Source organism: Frieseomelitta varia, unplaced genomic scaffold (assembly GCF_011392965.1).
Source record: "Frieseomelitta varia isolate USP_RPSP 00005682 unplaced genomic scaffold, Fvar_1.2 scaffold_329, whole genome shotgun sequence".
Lineage (NCBI taxonomy): Eukaryota > Metazoa > Arthropoda > Insecta > Hymenoptera > Apidae > Frieseomelitta > Frieseomelitta varia.
The window spans coordinates 352,595-374,065 of record NW_025110067.1 but is presented as its reverse complement, the minus strand read 5'-3'; the positions used below and the strand labels follow the sequence as shown (position 1 = coordinate 374,065).

The following is a 21,471-nucleotide window of genomic DNA, read 5'->3' as shown; positions in this document are numbered from 1 at the left end:
GTGTAACAATCAATAAATATCATACTGTTCGCCATTGTACGTGCATAGATTGATAGACTTGCGTATTAGTTTATTTATTTATTAGTATACGAACGATTTTCGGTTAGCCAAGTCCAAATCTAATTAAATATATATGCACGAATCACATTTCTGAAATTATTCACAACGAGTATCGAACGACGTCCGCTTGACAACGTAGCTTCGCATCGACAAATTGAACAACTTGACGAACGTGTCCATTTCTTTTTTTCCTATTTTTTCCCCTCTTTTTTTCCAACGAGGATATGTTTATAAAAGAGGAGCTAATGAGTTGGACACAATAGACGCGCGCGTGCATATATTTATTACCTATTGTATCATCGAAACACGAAGCCCCCGCATTTAAGAAAATCGCAATACGGGCTAATTTTAGTCGACAATAAAGATTCGCTGCATGCTCAGTTAGAATGAATGGAACATTTCATGAGAAAACAGAGGAAAGGAAAGAAAAAAAAAAAAAGAAAGAGAGGAAAGACAAAAGAAAACAAAGAAGCTTCACGTCATTTCTACGCAGAGATATTGGAAAGCATTCTCTTCAGAAGAGAAGAGCCTGATATGCATATTTGAATGAAAACGTATTTAAGCTGCTATCATTGAAAGATTATTCGTGTCGTTAATTATTTCTGTCCCTTCATTTTAACTGGAGCACTAAATTCTCGGCGGGCGACGGACGAGAAAGAGACCGAAGAGAGAATTTCTTGCATTATTGCTCTTCGTGTTGAGTGGCACAGAAACTTCGTTAGTTGTTTTGTCAAAAAGAGAAGAGAGAGAGAGAGAGAGAGAGAAGAGAAAAAAAGAAGAGACAACTCGAGGGAACGTGACTTTGGAAAAATAATTGTTGTTGCTTTTAGGGAGTGATAGACGATGGCGGGATAAACAAAATGTACGAACAGAATTATTTCATTCTTTTGACTCTTTGTGCGTGGTTACGATGCTGTCAACCCTCCATTTGACACATTTTTTTCTAGCAAAATCTGCAAAATCGTTGAATATTTATACCTGGTACCTGGTATATATACGATAATCCACAATAAGTAATGAATATTAAAAGTAAAAGTGTTCCAAGCTTGTGTGTGTGTGTATTATATATATAATTTTTATATATTAATATATATTAATAATTTTATTAAATATATATATATATTTAATATATTTTACTTATTTAATATATATAATATATTTAGTATATTTTACTTATTTAATATATATAATATAATATATTTGGTGTATTTTGTTTATTTAATATAATAATATAATATATTTAGTATATTTTACTTATTTAATATATACAATATAGTATATTTAGTATATTTTACTTATTTAATACATATAATATAGCATATTTAGTATATTTTATTTATTTAACATATATAATATGCTATATTTAGTATATTTTATTTATTTAATATATATAATATAGTATATTTAGTATATTTTATTTATTTAATATATATAATGTAGTATATTTAGTATATTTTATTTATTTAATATATATAATATTTAATATAATATAATATATTTAGTATATTTTACTTATTTAATATATAGAATATAGTATACAATTTTTATACATTAATTTTTATATGTTAATATTTTATATACTAATTTTTATATATTAATATATATTAATAATTCACATGTTCAGGAAATAAATGACATTTTGAAATTTCTGCAAATTCGAGTTCATGGAGACGAATGCAGGCTCCGTGGTAACTTTCTCAAAGGCTTTCGAAGCGTATCGACCGAACTTGGAAATTCTTTGCCGGTTTCTAACCTTTCAATGCTTTTACCTTTACCTTTCCGTCACGAGTACGCATGCGATATACAGAAAAGTGCCTTCATCGAATTCGCTCTCTATATGGACCGCAAATGTATACGCGCGAAAGGACGATGACACCTTGAAATCGTGATCAGTATATTCTAGATCAAAAGCTCGGAGCTGAATCCCGCAATTGGATTAACATCGGGGCATTTCTTTCGTTAATCGCTTTTCGTTGGTCAAAGATAGGATTTATTTGGAGATTTATTTCTTTGGATTTGTACACGATGAACCAATGACGATGAAAAATACTCATTACCGAATAAAATTGTTACTTTGAATTGCATAATTAAAGATCGTTGTAACTTTGCACAGGAAAATCATGTAACAATATCCTCGATGATTGAAAATTGTAAAAATTTAGACATCTCCATAAACATTGATGAACATTTCTGACGATCATTTCGAAAAATGAAGTCTCACCTTTACAACGAGCTATTAAAACATTTTATTATCCTAATGTTCGAAGTTCGCTTAAAAATTTTAAGAGGTCTTTTTAAAGAGGAGATTCCAATCTTTAAAATCATGGTAGACTTAGTCACGAAAAAATTTTTTTTTATTACTTTTAGAGACATTTGAGTTTCCACAATTTTCGAGAAAAAAGTATCTTTACTTTCCTGTCTGCTACATAATGTAAAATCATCCGTTGGAAAAAACGGACCGAAGACTGTGAAAATAGAAGTATTAAGCTTCAAATTGAGACCAATTGAGACCAATGTGAATATTTCTTTTACAAAATGGCAAGAGTTCAGCAATTTTTCATCATTATTGGTTCACTATAATTAGAAGTATCGTATCTAGTTTAGACATTAGACATAATTTTTTTGAAAAAACAAATTGATTGAATTATTAGATTATTGTATTACCGATAACCGATAACACGTATAAAATCATCAGATCAGTCAATCTGACGCGTGATATGAAAATTTGATAATTTTCGTAATTACATTCTAACACCTAACTTTAGTTCGAAGACGCGAAATGTTCTGTCTCTTTGAATAGTTGAAAATACTATAACTGTTCTGATCACGAAAATTGAGCGTATACAGGGTGATTCGCGTAACTTGCACATCTAAAGTAATTTTTAAATTATGCTCATGTCCAATGAAAAATTGTTTAATAAAAAATTTTAAGGAAAGCAAAATATGGCTGCGGGTTTCGAAATTTCCAAGGGCATCTTTATTTCTTTCAATTGGACATAATGGACCGTATGTTTTTTTTTTTTTCATCGTAAATCGAAATTCGAGGTGACAAAATATCAAGCCACATTTATCCTAAACTTAATATTTACGATAATTTGACCGTCAACGTCCATGGTTTCTCGAGACAAATTATAAGAAAATACCATTAGGTTTAATACCAATGTAACAATACTTTTTTACTTCTAATTTAATATTTTTGCAATTTACGATGAAAAGAACTATATAGTCTAATTAAAAAAAAAAAATAAATTTCTATGACTCTGGAAATTTCGAAACCCACCAGAAATTGATACATTCCTTCAAAACTATACAACTTTTGTATCAAATAATTTTTTATTAGACGCAAGGATAATTTAAAAAGTAATTTCAGGTGAGCGAGTGAATAATCCTGTATATACACGGGGTGGTCACTGAAAAACTGAAGGGTTTGGAAAAGTCACAACTCATTCATTTTCAATCTCTTTTATTTTCTTTTTTTCCTAGGTCATATCATCCCTAGCACCCCGTGGAGATCAAAATTAAAATTAATTAAAATATAAATAAAATGTTTAAAAAACACGTGTTTGTCATATCATCCCTAGCACCCCTTGGAGATCAAAATTAAAATTAATTAAAATAATAAAATGTTTAAAAAACACGTGTTTGTCATATAATCCCTAGCACCGCTAGGAGATCAAAATTAAAGTTAATTAAAATATAAATAAAATGTTTAAAAAACACGTGTTTGTCATATCATCCCTAGCACCCCGTGGAGATCAAAATTAAAATTAATTAAAATATAAATAAAATGTTTAAAAAACACGTGTTTGTCATATAATCCATAGCACCCCTAGGAGATCAAAATTAAAGTTAATTAAAATATAAATAAAATGTTTAAAAAACACGTGTTTGTCATATAATCCCTAGCACCGCTAGGAAATCAAAATTAAAGTTAATTAAAATATAAATAAAATGTTTAAAAAACACGTGTTTGTCATATAATCCATAGTACCCCTAGGAGATCAAAATTAAACTTAATTAAAATAATAAAATGTTTGAAAAACACGTGTTTGTTATATAATCCATAGCGCCCCTAGGAGATCAAAATTAAACTTAATTAAAATAATAAAATGTTTAAAAAAAACACGTGTTTGTAAGGGTTATTTTTGCTTTTGTGTCATTCAGTGACCACCCTGTATATACGCTAACGATGCAAATGAGTTGCAATGCAATGAAAGAAAAATTCGGGGGAAGGGGGGGGGGGAGATGGGGAGGAATTTGGGTAAGTATGAATGAAAGTCAGACTAACCTTGAGCGTGGACGACACAGAAGAAAGCGGCGACGGTGGCGAGGACGTGACACCACATTTTTCCCCTCCCCCCCTCCTCCTCCGCCCACTTTTACCACTTTCCTTCGCTACCGCCGGCCTTATATCCAACTTCGTTTCACTCTCCGCGGCCCCGTCGGTTCCTTCGCGGAAACAAGAAGGACGCGCTGCGTTTGTAATCGCGTTTCCGACGTATCGCGTGCCGGTTAATCGACGGTGTTCGTTCCGACCGGGCTCGTAACTCGATCATTTAACGTCACGAAGGATCCTGCGTTCACTCATATCACCCGACGTTCACTTGTTTCCGTTAAGCTGGCTCCCCGCGTTTCCGTTGTTCCCGATTCTCTTTCGTTCTCGTTTTCGTTTTTACTCGGACCCGCACTCCGACTACCGGTTCCGCCCCTTCGTTTCACACTTGAGAAAAAAATTTACAAATCAGCACTTTCGAAGGCGAAGTCACTCGTCTCGATTCTCACGATCTTCGCGAAGTCGATCCTTCTTCGACAGATTCATCTTGGCATAATCTTTCTCTCTTCCTCTCTCCGTCCGTTGTGCATGTACGTCTCTGATGCGCTCTGCAACACACAAGCAACGGGTGACACGTGAGACACAAAATCGTGATTGGATTTTTTAGAGTTTTGGGTGATAAGCAATGTTTAGCACGGTGGAATCACCCGTTGTGCGCACGTATGCACGGAACACCTGTTATGCGAACGTTCTATTGTACGAACGTTCTATTATACGAACCGTGTATTTTCTACCACAATGCAGCACGTGCGCCTGTATAAAATGCGTGTTTACACGCTTCTCGCGGGACGAAATCAATTCAAAATGACTCGGTCTGAAATTGATGTGGCGCAAAGTTACATTACGGCAACAACACGAAAACGCGGCAGTGTCGATAATTGTGGAGCGGGCGGGAGGGGGGAGGGGAAGAAGCGATATAATTGAGGGACTTTTAAACGTGAGGACACAAAAATATGGTGTTGTAGAGTCAACTTTCACCGATGTAAAAAAAAAAGAAAGGAAAATTGGAAAACTATTAAAATATTAAAATCTAAATAATTATTAAATATATTAAATAATGTTAACTATAATATTAAATTATAATATAGTGTTGTAGAATCAACTTTCACCGATAAATGTAATATTAAATTATAATATAGTGTTGTAGAATCAACTTTCACCGATATAAAGAAAAGAAAGGAAAATTGGAAAACTATTGAAATATTAAAATCTAAATAATTATTAAATATATTAAATAATATTAAATGTAATATTAAATTATAATATGGTGTCGTAGAATCAACTTTCACTGATAAATGTAATATTAAATTATAATATAGTGTTGTAGAATCAACTTTCACCGATGTAAAGAAAAGAAAGGAAAATTGGAAAACTATTGAAATATTAAAATCTGAATAATTATTAAATATATTAAATAATATTAACTATAATATTAAATTATAATATGGTGTTGTAGAATCAACTTTCACCGATAAATGTAATATTAAATTATAATATGGTGTTGTAGAATCAACTTTCACCGATGTAAAGAAAAGAAAGGAAAATTGGAAAACTGTTAAAATATTAAAATCTAAATAATTATTAAATATATTAAATATAATATTAAATTAATAATAATATTTAATATTAATAATATTAAATATCTTAATAATATTAAATATTAAACTATTAAAATCTAAATATTAGAATTTACTATTAAAATGTCTATTTAGAGCAGATGCAATCTAGAGACACGACACGACAGAATGATCAATAAACAAAAATCAGTAATGAATAAGTGAAAATTTATTGGGGAGATCGATGACGAAATTGTTGTGGCCCTAATGGCCAATTCAGCAAGGATATCGGTCGTTTCAAAACGCTTTTCACTCAACGATAGCGATCTGTTCCGCTGAAAAATTTAATGCCCTCGGTTTTAATTTATCGGTATTTCCGGAAATACGTTGTTCAGACTGCGGGGCTGCCGCAAGCTCGCGTACATTGAATTTCCAATGTTTTCGGAAAAATCGACGATACTCACGCTGTCGTAATTTTATAACAAAGGATCGTGCGAATGAGCGTGAAGCTTCTGTTTTTTTTTTTCGCGTCAATTCTGGATCCGAAACACACAGCAGGATATTATTTGTACACGCGCAGCAAGTGAGAAAGCAAAGACGAAAGTTCGCGTGTTTCTCTCGAAATGTTGGGAAATTTTTTCCACGAGTATAGTTTGAAGAACGACGATGCCCCAAGTCGAAGTTGTCGAACTTCGAACACAGCCGGAAACGACGAAAATTCGAATCTCTCGAATCCCCCCATGGTTTGCTCGACTCCAATATTCCAAAGACTTCAAAGACAACAATTTCTCCAATTGTTTCTACACTTCACGTTTGCCTCATTTCAGTCACTGATTTACGTCGCTTCTTTCCTTTTTTTTTTTTAATTTAATTTCGATTGGACGTCGAGGATTTTGCGAAAGTCAGAAAATTCCTCGGGACATTAAGATCAATGCAGATTAATGCAGAGAGCATTAAATCGTCTAACAGACACAGATCTCGAGCACAGATGCCGACATTTATCACGGTTGTGCATCGAGAAAAAATTTTTTTTTCAATCGCCGGGGGAAGAAGATTGTGCTCGACAAAAAAATACGGACAGGGACGGAAGAAACGTCGTAAAGGAAAGTTGGCGAGCTGAGCGAACAAACTCGGCGCAATCAAAAAACTTGAATACTTGTCGTTGTGTAGAATCCGACGTTTCGTTGGACAGTATCTTGCCATTTGTGCCAAGTTGGAACTTTCAATTCAAAATACATATATATATATTTTTTTTTTATTTTCGTTATTTATCAAACTCACTTGACAAATCTTACAATTTATCACGAAGATTTTAGACTGTCTTAAAAAGTCGTTTCGATTTTCAGCGAAAGATATTTTTTGTAATAAGTCTTTATCACTTTTGCAAATTCGTCGTTGTTAAGTTATAGTCCTCTGTATCACTCTCGTTGAAAAAATTCTCTGAAAAGCTCTAAGCTTTCAGAGGAAATAACGATTTCCTCCACTAAATGAATATTTTATTAATACCATTCCTTTTTCTTTTTTAATGTTGAAACTATAATTCAGAGTTCTAATTGCAATATCCTTGTTACTCGGGGAAACGCGCGAAAAAGTTTGTTTCGTTCGAGGAGTGAAGGGTGCTTGAAAGTTTTTAGGAGCGTTCATGATAGAAATCACATTTCATAAATTCTTCGTAGAACTTTCCAGCCACTGGCGAATGCTATTCTTAAAAAATAACCGATTGTTGTAGCGTTAACTACTGGGGAATGTATGTATGTCTTATAGAATTAGATCAAATCGAGGGAATGACGTAGTTTAAAATAATGCACATTTCGTTCTTGTCAGTATTTACTTGTTTAGAATGATAGTTAACCACTTAAGTTGGAATTTAATCGACGAATACACTTTTGGCCCGAAATTGTTATTACGTGTGAGAGATACACCAACCTAACAATAAGTGATTAAGATAAAATTCATAATAATACGTGTTTATAAAATATGTGTACCACAGTGTCACATGTATCAGAAAGGTAACACACTTCTCCACGAATAACACATAATTCCTTATCTTATATTTATATTTTATTATTATTATATTATTACTGTATTATTATTATATTATAATATTATTATTAACGCTTAATTCCTTATCTTATATTTTATATTTTTATATTAATATTTATATGTAGTAGAAGGCTCAGACAAACTCTTATTAAGGACAGCTTCTATTATGCAAACATCTTTTTGTTACTAAAACTATCAATCGATGGGTTTGATTGTCATTTCTACTAATTTAAATAGTGGCGTTGTTTTAATAATATTTTTGATAATTTTGGTTACTGTAACTACATGTTGCAGTGTCCATATAATAATGATTAAATTATCATTAAAGCCTACTTTCATAGCATGAATTGTATATATTAGTAATATATTAGATTTAAATTTATACATATAAATTATATTAAATGTTAAATACTACATATATTAAATATTTATATATATAAATTATATATATGAAATATTTATGTATATTAAATTTAAATATATAAGATTACGAGCTCTGCATATAATATTATTATTGTATTATTATTATATTATAATAATATTATTATTAACGCGTAATTCCTTATCTTATATTTTATATTTTTATATTAATATTTATATGTAGTAGAAGGCTCAGACAAACTCTTATTAAGGACAGCTTCTATTATGCAAACATCTTTTTGTTACTAAAACTATCAATCGATGGGTTTGATTGTCATTTCTACTAATTTAAATAGTGGCGTTGTTTTAATAATATTTTTAATAATTTTGGTTACTGTAACTACATGTTGCAGTGTCCATATAATAATGATTAAATTTTCATTAAAAAAAGCCTATTTTCATAGCACGAATTATTCTCAATCTAAGGTAATTTATATATATTAGATTTAAATTTATATATATAAATTATATATATTAAATGTTAAATACTATATATATTAAATATTTATATATATAAATTATACATATTAATTATTTACATACATAAATTATACATATTAAATATTTACATATATATATATATATATATATATATATATATATAAATTATATATATTAAATATTTAATTTAATTTAATTATTAATTAAATTTAAATATTAAATTTACATATATAAGGTTACGAGGTTATAATATTACGTGTTAATCGTATTCTGATATTTCATTTGTAATTAGTTTCGATAGAGGGAGGAGCAAATATTTAAATCGAGATTCCGCAAGTGTACAGTATACACTAGGTTTGGATTTATGTTACGAGCTCTTTATACAATACTACGTGTCAATCTGTCTCGTATCCAGTTCCCGATAGAGACTACTTATACCGAGATTTCGTAAATTACAACGCACGCGGCCACGCACGTGCAACTTGAGCCGCGACGCGAATTCACGAATTCGACGAGCGAAATTCTCGTTCGACTCACTTTCGTTCGACTCGCTGAAAAGAAATCACTTTCTCGTTCTTTCTCATTCTCAATTCTCGTCGCTGTTGTCGTCAAAACACGGTTGAAAAATATTCCGCGCCATCTGTCCCGAGTTATTACGTTACAACAACGAATTTTTAATCACACGGATCAGTTCCGGTAGAAAAAAAAAAAAAAAACACGAGCTCCTCTCCCCGTGCTCCTCTTTCTGCGTTCCGCTTCTCCTCGCTGTTTCGTTATCGGCTTCCTTTCTCGACATACCCGCGGAATATGCTAACGGCATATTGAAAAGGCAACTCGACTTTTCGATGGATTTTATCGTCAATGATTGATGAACATGGGACACGTATCTCTCTCTCTCTCTCTCTCTCTCTCCCCTCCAGCCGACGATCCGGTGTGCAACCTTATAGCGGTAACTCTAACACGGTGTGTTATGCCTTCGCTTACAAATCAAATACCACTAGCAAGGCTTCCGTTGCCTCTTCCTTTTCCATCCAACTTTCCTTTCAACCCTACGCCATTGTCGCTGGCCACCCTCTCCGCCACCCTAAATCCACCGTAGTACCTAGCGCGTTCCGCTGGCACTCCGGGCCGCAGGCAGCAAGACGTAATTGAATAAAACTGTTAAGTGATTAATTGCATGAACGTTCGCGGTGCTCTTCCTTGCCAACTAACTTCGTATTCGACTTTAAAGGACATTTACCGCATCATTTCACTTTTTCCGCCACTTCCCGCATACATACACACACACACACGTGTGCGCGAACGCGTGTGCTTCGACGAGGCTGTTTTCCCCACCCTTGTCTATTATCTCTGTTTGCAACGCACGCGCTACGAGTCTACGGTTGTACTCGTTTTGCATCGCGCCACTAATATACGAATGTTATTAAATTTACGACACGATGCGTGTCTCCGTCGTTTATCGGGAAATTTCAATCGTAGATATGAGCGCGGAGTCGTGCGGGTGAAATTGTACGTTCGGATGTACAGGGTGTCTCGCCGATTCGCGGTCAACCGACTATGGGAGATGGTAAAGAAAAAAAAAAAAGAAATACTGTTTTTGTCGTTGAATCGTCCGTTTCCGAGAAAATCGAGTTTGAAAGTTCATTCAATTTAATTGATTCTAAAAGTAACGGAGAAGAGAGAATAATTGACAGAATTTCTACGCGCGGGAATGAGTGAAGAATAGTAGAGTAATATTTTCCTATAAAAATATGTCGAGAAGGTGGAATGAAATATTTTTCGTTCAAAGTTTTCGAGAAAGCCCGGTTTGAAAATATATCGAGTACATATGTGAATTTAGCTGTCTCTAGATGTGACATAAAAGAATAATTAATCTACGTGCGAAAATAAATAAAAAACGTAGAATGATATTTTTCTGTAAAAAAAACTCCGTTTTTTTTTGAGAAAATCGAGTTTGGAGATTTATCGAGTATACTTGAGTTTAGTTAATTCTAGACATAACAAAAAATAATAATTGAAAGGAGGTTAATCTACGAGCGAAAGTAAGTAAGAAACGTAGAATAAAATTTTCCCATAAAAAACTCCGTTTTCGAGAAAATCGAGTTTGAAGATTTATCGAGTTTACACTTGAGTTTAGTTAATTCTGGACGTAATAAAAAATAATAATTGAAAGAAGATTGATCTACGCACAAAAATAAATAAAAAAATGTAGAATAAAATTTTCCCACAAGAAGCTTTGTTTTCGAGAAAGTCAAGTTTGAAGATTTATCGAGTATATTTGAGTTTAGTTAATTCTGGACGTAACAAAAAATAATAATTGAAAGGAGGTTAATCTACGCGCAAAAGTAAGTAAGAAACGTAGAATAAAATTTTCCCATAAGAAGCTCCGTTTTCGAGACAATCGAGTTTGAAGATTTATCGAGTATATTTGAATTTAGCTGATTCCAGACACGTGACAGAGGAATAATTGACTGGAGATTAATTCATGCACGAAGATAAAAATGCAGGCTAAAACTTGTTCGTCAAATGCTCTGTATTCGAGAAAATCGAGAAATTGAGAATTCATCAACAATGCTTGAATCTAGATTGTAGGACATGTGACATTCTATTTTAAAATTGGAATGTATTTGAAGAAAAAAAGCGCCATCACTTTTTAGCCACGCCAAAATACACGACCTAATTCAAGAATACACCTTCCAGGGATTAGTATAGGCGTAGATTAGTATTGTTAATAGTAGATCAGCTTTGTTATATTATATTAAGTAGTTAAGTATATTACGCATACTAAATACATCTAGTATGTTAAGTATATTAAGTAGATCAATACTGTTAAACTATGTTATTTGAGTTTAATTATAAAATTAGATTACTCGAATTAATAAAATCAGTAATGTTAAATTATATTATTATAACGTACCGAACGTTCGTCGTCGCGTCGCTCGTTACAAAAATTATTTATACCGACGAGTTTCAACGTTAATACAATGAAACTACATTTTACAAGGACGTAATTTGCTGTGGTATTATTAAAAAGAAAAAAAAAAAAAAAAAAGAAAAAAAACACGAGAGTATGTTTACCGATCGCGCCACCGACACAAATGCAAAACTTGTTGATTATTTCGATGAATTTGATTGTGATTCACTGTAAATTACGTAACGAAATGTAATTTAAGAATCGAAGTGTATGTTCATCCCCGCCGATCGATACAGAAAGCTGTTGATTATTTCGATGAATTTCAACGTTCAATGGAAATTATGTAATTAAACGAACGTGAAATAAATTATATTTTTCGGGGATGAAATTCGACGCCGGTGTAGCTTAAGAACACAAGGCTTCAATTACAAAAATTGTTTTCATTATTGAAAACGATGTGAAACCCGTTACTTTTGTACGAATTCATCTTTCAATTAATTTCGACTCGATCACGTTAGCGTCAGAGATTCCCCGCAGTGTGAACAATGCGCACCGAAACAAGAAGATTCGGCTCGAATTTGCATTTTAGAATAGTTCACTGTTCTTTATGTTCTTATGTTTATCTCATAATTATTTCCTTTTTTATTTATTTAACTTTACTACAGCTTTCATCTGGATAATAACGCCACACGCAAGAAACAGTTTAAACAAAACTAGGGGGGGGGGGGATAAAATATTTAACGTGGAACACAATAAACTACAGCATGAGAAAAAAGAAAAAAAAAGAAAAGAAGAATCACACACGCAGGTTTCATAAATAAAATGAAATTTCCCTCTCTGTGGGAAGGGAGGCGGGGGGAGGTACAGGTATATAATAGCAATATCGTAATATTGAAACTGAGGCTGATCTCCAATTTTTATTTCACAATATTCCGTTCGTCACTCGCGCCTCTTCAGGGGATAATTTTATCGACAAAGCCCGGTGTGATTCGCAGCCCTGGATTATGCTATCAAATCGAATTTACTCGCTCGCCTTCTCGCGTTTAGACCCCCTCCGCCCGGTCGAGTTTCCTAGGTTTAAAACTCGAGCGCGAAAGAATGGAAGAGGTTTTGATTCGCTGGAGAGGAGGAATCAATGAATTTACCGGATCTCGCGGAAAGTTTCTGCATCCTCGAAACGGGGAGAAGAAGAAAAAAAAAAAAGCTCGACCGGTTCCGTTCGTGAAACACAAGTTCCTTTCGGTCGGTACTTCGTCCCGAGAAGATTTGTCGCCGGCGAGGAATTCACGTCTCCCCCTCCATCCACTCTGCTTTTACATTTGAATCGCGCTACGTCCGAGTCGCAATTGACTTTTATCAACGCCGACGGCGAAATATCTTTTTCGATCACTTGTATAAGTTCCTTTGTTTAAATCTCGCTACACAAGAAATCGAATTGATATATATCAAACCTCCGTTTCCAAATTCTTACAGCAAAATAAATGTAAAATATATAATATAAAATAAAATGTGTGAAAATAGAGTTGTTGATAAATATATCATTATATATATATATATAAAATATTATGTATATAAATAATAATATAAATATAATATAAAATACTATGTATATTATATACATAAAATAATAATATGAATATAATATAAAATATTATGTACATTATATACATAAAATAATAATATAAATATAATACTATGTATATTATATACATAAAATAATAGTATAAATATAATATAAAATATTATGTATATTGTATACATAAAATAATAATATGACATAAAACAAAAATTCGTATATATATAAAAATAATAAAATAAAAATTCGCGACCTCAATTGTAAGACATAACACAAATCATTACATTTTTTATTGTTTCATTTTTTCAGGGTGAGTTGAACAATATTCCATCGTGCATGTCGAGCTACTGAAAAGGTGAGACACTTTTTAACCCATTATGGCTCAATGAAACAAAGTTAATCCTAAAAACTCCTGAGCCTTGGGCGTAAATTCTTAAATTACATTGCACGCTTCGTTCATTTTCCCTTGTACACTGTGTAAAAAACGCACATGATAGTAAAATCTCCTAAATATCATATTGTTAGACATATACACAACAAATTTTTAACAATCTTTTTCAGAAGAGAAGTAGATAGTTTACAAATTTAACATCGTCAGACTCGTGTTAAGAGTTTTGGGAACAAACTGTATAGCGCTAGAAATTTTTGTCGAATTGTGCTTGCAACATGTTATCATATGACAAAATAACAAATACTAAACGCGTCGAGTTTTAAATAAATTACATACAGACTCGTAGAATAAAATAGAATCAAAAACGAAAATAAAATAAAATAAAATAAAATAAAATAAAATAAAATAAAATAAAAGTAAAATAAAAAACGTACAACGAAAACAGATTTTGTTGTGCAACGTTGTTCACAAAGTGAGATCCAGAGTCGATTGTAGCTGAGTTTTTAGGATGTGCAGATCGGTAAAATGAAAATATTTTTTGTTGCGTGACATGGCGATCTACAAAATGGTTTTTACAAATTTTAGCTAAATTGTACACGTGATATGTCATCGTGTGAAATTAAAATTACTAATCTCGTTAATCACTGAACAAACGTAGATCAATTGCAATAAAGGAAAACGTATAACGGAAACACTTTGTGTTGTGTGTTAATCTATAGAATGCGCTGCACAGTTAAAAATATTGAAATATTTGTAAACAAATTCTACGCGTAACACGTCGGTCATACGAAACTATAAGTATTAAAAGCTTCACGGACTCACGGACTCGTAAAATAAAAACGTGAACACTTTCTTTACACTGATTTACAAAATTATCTATAAAATGAGTTCTGGGATTAATTAGAAATTTCATTCCGATTGCTCTCGAGTCCAATAAAATTAAAACACTTTCTAGTATATATACTTTAAAATTTTTAAGGACAAATTTTCATCAAATTAAAAACACAATACCTCGCTACAGACTGTGAAATTACAATTGTCGCACGAGCGAATAAAATGAAAAAAAAAAAAAAGAAGAAGAGAAAACACTTTCTGACGTCGATCTGCGAAACGTTGAATCCGCAAAACATCGAAAGTATCCGGCCACACTGCACGTTTAATACGTTATCAGACGAAATTGCCATCTCTGCGCGGAGGCGACAAGACAAAAAACACTTTGTTTTTTTTTTCCCCCTCTTTTTTTTATATCGCGCGCGACGTCGATCCATAAAATGTCATTCGGTGGTACAGCGAGCCGCAGGTCACTTTCCCGGAGTGCGAAAAACTTTATTAAACGTCGACGTCATCGTGCTTCGTTCGCATTATCCCTCCCCCTACACCACCACCCCCTCAGTCCACCCCCTACCAACCCCGTCGGGCGTTACACCGGTGGAACGATGGAACGGTGGAAGTTACCGCACCGAATCGAATTTGCTAATACGGCCAGCAGCCCAGGGGGACTTTGCTCGTCGCGCGGTACGGAAACGTTGTCCAGGTTATTTAACAGGCAGAGAAACATCGTTTCTAACAACTTATTAACTGAAAACGTTTATAAACCGCCCATTATACAACAAGTCCACGATTTAGAATTCGCGCGAGCGATCCTCGCCGGGTTTAGGTTTGCTCGCGCCGCCTCCGTTTCTCACCCTTTATTTTCCGGCCGAATTCCCCCCCCCCCCCCCCCCCAAAAAAACGTAAAGTCAACGTCAGTCGAGCGATTTCGAGGATTTCATTTACAACGAATCACGCCTCCGTAACTATGAAGTGACGACGTTTGCACCAGCGTGTGTACAAAAGTCGAGGTACGACGTTCCACGAAGGAGTTCGTGCTTTGGCGTTTAACCACTTGCGCTTGCCGACTGTATTGCGGACCGTAACGAGTGACCAAGCCGTGTACAATAACTCGTCGAACTCGTCACTTTTCGAACTCGTCAGCGTGATGTGGTGTGATGTCACTGGATAGAAATGATCGAGAAGCAATAGATTTATTAATTCGTTTATACACGTAATAAATATACTTAAAACTGAAAAGAGTATTGCACGGCACGTTATTTCAGCGCAAGAGGTTGAACATTTCGAACATTTTTTTTATTTTTTGAAATTCATCGTCGCTCTCGATGATATTTATACGTCGGACGATCTTCGTTCGAGTCTGAATCTAATGAAGAATCTTCGGATGCTTCTTATTCTTATTGCTCTTTAATTTTCACGTGATTTTGTATCTATATTTTACGTGATATGTGCAATTAAAATGCAAAGAAAACACAATTTGCGTTATCGCAAATGATACTTAATCATTGCAACCTGAATGCTACAAAGCTATATCCAAAATAGTAACGAAAAGAAGCAACAAAATGAAATATTATTGATACATAAACCGAGAGCTATTACGCTTTTTATTGTTCAACAAACACCGATAGAAGAAAAAATAATGACAATTACACAAGATGGTCCCTTTGACTTCTATCTGTAGGCAGTTTGCAAAAGCATTTACATTGATATGTTTCAGGTTAGAGTCGATAATCGTTACCAAGAATATTATCGGTTTTTAAAAAGATGTTGTATAACAAAATATATACCTTGCCACAAAAGGAATTAAATCATTTAATAGAACATCGATACATTAATACGTGATTTGGAAATTACTCTGTTATTCTACACTCCAATTTTTATCTGCTAAAGAAATTTAAATATTTCGCACACGTACGAAATAAACACATAAATCCGCGAAGGAGAATAAAAAGAAAGAAGAAAGAATTGATATGATTAATTTTAGCTTAAATTCACCGGACTGTTATTCTTTAAACATTATATTGTTATTATTCAAATATGATTCAAACGTGAGCAAGGATTTTTACAACAAGCAAAACCATTATAATACTCTGACTATGTAAAAGTTACTGTTATTATAACTAGATGGTAACTATTTTTATAAACTATGACTATAGCAAAGTTACGATTATCACAAACTAGTGTAATAGTTATTATCTATAACTGTTATAAAAGTTGTATAGTTGTGCGATTGCACGTATATCGAGCTGTACGATAGAATACGCTCTTTTTTTGTTAGTTTTCCGAGTCTGTGTTTCGAGTTTGACGTTGTCGCGTATCTTTTTCGTCGCGATGTAAATCCGAGACCGACGTCGCAATGCGAGTCCAGGAAGCACAGTTGCTTCCTCTCCTTGATTAAGCTCCCAAATTAAGGATTTTTATAACGCGAGCGTACGTTATCCGAGCGCGTGCACGGTTATTCGATGTCGCGCGAGTAATTAAGGGGACGTGAATGATAATCGTGCTCGTGGTAAGGAGCAGCGAATGTTCGCGTACTATTTTTTCTCCCTTTTTCTTTTTTTTTTTTTTTGCAGAAATTCAAGTGCAAATTAAATACTTTTTTTCCACGGTACGTGATTAACTTTCTAAATTAACAATTTTTATAGTAGGGATATACTACTTCGTATAGCCATTCCATAATTAAGAGGACGTGAATGATAATTATCCTGCTTTTGTATAGCCTTTCGGTATTTCGTAACAATTAGCGAATGTTCGCTTATCTATTTGTGAAAATTCTAGTGAAAATCAAAGGTTTATGAAAATATCAGTTTTCTAAGTTTATGATTTTTACAACGATAGATTATGAGTTGTTAAAATGACTATTGTGCTTATTCGTTAGTTTCTAAACGCATCGTATCTTTTTATATAACATTTTAATTCAAATCTATGATCGATTTGATTAATGATTCTCATAATTAGTGATTTTTGAATTAATTATTTTTGTGATTATTATTTTTTTTTTTTGATGTCGTTTGTTTGATGCAATTTGTGCGCGTGTATTTGTTATTCCAATTATGAATAATAATTGTGCTCTTATTAGTTCTTAAACTCTGATAACTTTTTTCTTCCCTTTTAGCTCAAGTTCTAGTACAAATCTAACAATAGGAATTGAGCGACCTTGCTCGATTTACTTTCTAAATCGGTGATTATCATAACAAGAATCAAATTTTCGAATATCACTTTGTGCGCGTTTTGTATCGTGCAAATAATGAAGGGAATCGTATCTACTTTTTTCACTCGATTAACAGAAAATGACACTTTCCAACTTCCAATAAATAAATTTTCTAATTTTCGTGATTCTCCGTGTTCAAGTAGCCCTGCTAATGATTCATTTGTTCGTTTCAACGAAAGGAACGAATTAAAAAGAAACGGGAAGGAAAAAAGAAAATTCCAAATTGGACCGAGCTGTTTCAAATACCGCGCGAGTTTATTTTTAAAAAACAGACGAATTGTCTAGTTTTCTATTTGTCCGTTTCGTTTCGCTTGATAAAATATAAGAATCTCTCTCTCTCTCTCTCTCTCTGTCTATTGAGAGATATAATTTGAAAAATTCTGATCCAATGGCACGAAACGCACTACAGCCATAAAAATTATTCTTCCCGAAGACACATTACGCGCAATCATCGTCTCCGCAAGTAGCATTTATCGTCTGTCACGTGTGAGATCACTCGCTAGTTCCCCAAAGGCAATATTAACTTCAGCAATAAGTGGGTATCCTCGAGAACTTGTCAAAATATTGAAGTTCGGAAATTTTCGTCATCGCTGAAAGAATCGCGAGGACCTCAAAGATCTCGGCTTATCCTCAATCCGAATTACGAGCAACATGATACGTTCGACGCGAGATTTATCAAATTTATGTATACCAAGCGCCAGGGAAACAATGAAATTTCAAATCTGGATTTGCTGGTTTCTCAAGCAAGAGAAAGAAAATCACGATCGATTGAAATCGGCTGATTTTTAGCTAATTTGAAGCCTCGGAATCAGTCGCCGCTGTTCGCTGGCAACTGATTGCGGACCGTAACGAGTGACCAAAACCGTATATACAGTGATTCGCCGCTTTCTGAACTCTTCGTCAGTGCGATACGATGCCACTGGATAGAAATGATTGAGAAGTAACGAATTTATTATTTGTTCTGCCTTGGGTTATACTTAAATATACCTAAAACTGTGAAAATATCGCGATGCTTGACGCGGCACGCAGGAGGTTAAATTCACAGCAGTTCAAATTAACGATTTAGTAACGCGATCCGTGCAAATTACAGCGTGAGGTCCAGGTATAGCAATGAATCGTTTGACGTCGGAATCGGCGAGATCGTTTGGAAACGTTTGCCTCTTCGAAGACTTAAAGAGTCTTTTCATTTCTTTCATCTTCTCTCGGTCCCATCGCGGCCCAAATCAATACGAGTTAATTCGTCGATAAAAATATCGTATCGGTGGAGAATTCCGTGTGCCATCAGATCCCCCAATTACCGAACGGCCGGTCGAGAAAAACTCGTTGAACTCGTTAAGCCGCAGCGGCGGCGGCGGCGGCGGCGGCGGTCCCTGTTACCAATCCGAACGCAACTCCGGTTCAACCATCGTTCGAGTAAGATTCGTACGAGGATGAAATCACGACGAGCGAGCGGTGTACCTGGCGGAGGAGGAACGTATCCCAGGTCACGTACGCCACCCACGGTGTTCTTCGATTTCGATAAATGAAATGAAAATCGAAATTCATGGGGGGATTTCGCCAAGGCGCACGAGCCGAGCAATCGTAAACAGAACTGCTCCCCTCTGCGAGATTCGCCCTATCACTCCGCGATATCGGCGAGGATAAATCGAAATTTCCTTTTCACATTCGCGATCTATCGCGTAAGTCGCGCACTTTCCACCCGAATTGCCGGGAATGGAATATTGTTTCCAAACGACTCCGCTCTTCGCTGACACTCGCGCACTTCGCACCCGGCACCGAAGGAACTTTGTTTAATTAAAAAAACTGCTAGAGAGCGGAGAGACATTTCCTGTTTTCTTTGTTATCAATTTTTATCGCCGGAGCGGCGAACGATGCGACGATGTGGATCGAGATAACTCTCTTTGTTAAATCGCGATAGATACATCGGGCGTGCGTTCCGAGCGACGAACGGTAAAAGAGTATCGACGATCGAAACACCAAAAAAAACGTCCGATGCGTGAATCGTTCAAGATTCGATGAGAAACCGTGGATGTTTTCCAAATTTCTCTCTCAACGGATCCTCCCGATTCCGCCGCTTTGAGATGAACGCACGTCAGAGAAAAGTGCGCGAGGTGATTGATAACAACGCGGAGCCTCCTCCCGCGGACATTACGGACAGGAAAACTGTCGCTGTTTCCCCGATGGAAGTAAAAACGGACAACGGTTGAGGGGGGGGGGGGGGGGGGGGAGGAAGGGTTGAACGAAAACGGGGGCAAGAGGAAACGGAAATCGGTAAAGCGACCGGTTCGAACTTTCGGCAAACATTTTACATAAATTTGTTCACCCCATCACAAGTTAAAACTTTCTTCAATTTCTCTTCTCACCGAGTCTCTCTTTCTCTCTCTCTCTCTCTGTATGTGTGTGCGTATTCGTCGAATCTTGAGAGAAAAAAAAAAAAATGCACTTTTAAACGACCGAGCGGGCTCTCGTTTGTTTTTACAAATTCGGACGTACCCGCGTTTGCGCGTATACATATACACTATGTATATACATATATATATATATATATATTATATTATATATATACGTATATATATATATACATATATATATAGATATAGATATATGTATATACATGCACAGAACGAACCCAAATAAGCACGGTGCTCACTAAAAGCTGAAAGTGCGCGTACGCTCGCGACGGTCGCGGGCTGAATACTGGCGCGTCGTGCCGCCCGGACTTTTAGTTCCCGGCGCTACCGAGAAGCGTCGCGACGCTTCTCTCGTGCCCCACTCTCGCGCTTCAGCCCTTGGTTCACGTCAGCCGGCCGGCCCTCTCAAATCGTCCGGCACGTTTCACGGTATCCCTCGGTTCGCCTCTCCTCGTTTCGCGTCGCCTCACCGCGCCTCGCAACCCCGTCTCTCCTCTCCTCTCCTCTCCTCTCCTCTCCTCTCCTCTCCTCACCTCTCTTTGCCGCTCTTCGTCTCACCACGCCACGCCACGCCGTACTTCACCCTCACCCGAACCGCCACCGCACCCCGCTGCAGCTCGCACCGCTTTGCCTCACCTCGCCCAGACTAGCCCAAGCCCTAGCCTCGCCTCTCTCTCTCTCTCTCTCTCTCTCTCTCTTTCTCTCTATCTCGTGCCTCACCCCGTCGAGAGACTCGATGGATCTCTCGTATTTCCATTCTCGATCGCCCCGTGACGCCTCGTATCGTCACCTGTATGTACAGTCTTTTGATGCGCTGCTACCTGGTAAATGACAACTCTCTGCTGGGATACTGCCCCGGACACTTAACTCCGAGCCAACGTTCCCTCGCGCCGTCTCGCAGAAACGATCGGCGTCGGCCCGCGAACGGTGATGACCGAAGGTGCAAACAGGCGACAGTGAGTGAACCGATATTATTACACTTGTGTACTTGGGGAAATTACGATATGTATTATATATATGTATATGTATATATTCCACCGAGGCTGACCCGGCCTCACTGGCATCACTGCTATCATCGGTTTAATTTAATCGAACTTTAGTATGTCCGATCGATCCGTCATCCGGCGAGAATGTGAAATTAAATATAAATTCGATGCGATGATAACTTTGCGGACGTGACACGTCGCGATACCGCTTGAGGGTTAACTTCAAATTTCCAACGGAGTTTCTGTTTCATGTGCACACGCGGGGTAAGAGTCCGTATTTCAATCTGTGTGTAATTTT

The 21,471-nt window shown here is 35.4% G+C and overlaps 1 long non-coding RNA gene across 1 annotated transcript; it reads right to left on the bottom strand.

Moving 5' to 3' along the window:
• Nucleotides 1-4,353: 4,353 nt before the first annotated feature.
• LOC122530117 lies at nucleotides 4,354-20,465 on the bottom strand. The gene is made up of 3 exons (XR_006306914.1): nucleotides 20,406-20,465; nucleotides 20,140-20,193; nucleotides 4,354-4,941 (listed from the first exon to the last, which is right to left on the bottom strand). It is a non-coding gene; the product is annotated as an uncharacterized LOC122530117 (long non-coding RNA).
• Between the last annotated feature and the right edge of the window lie 1,006 nt (nucleotides 20,466-21,471).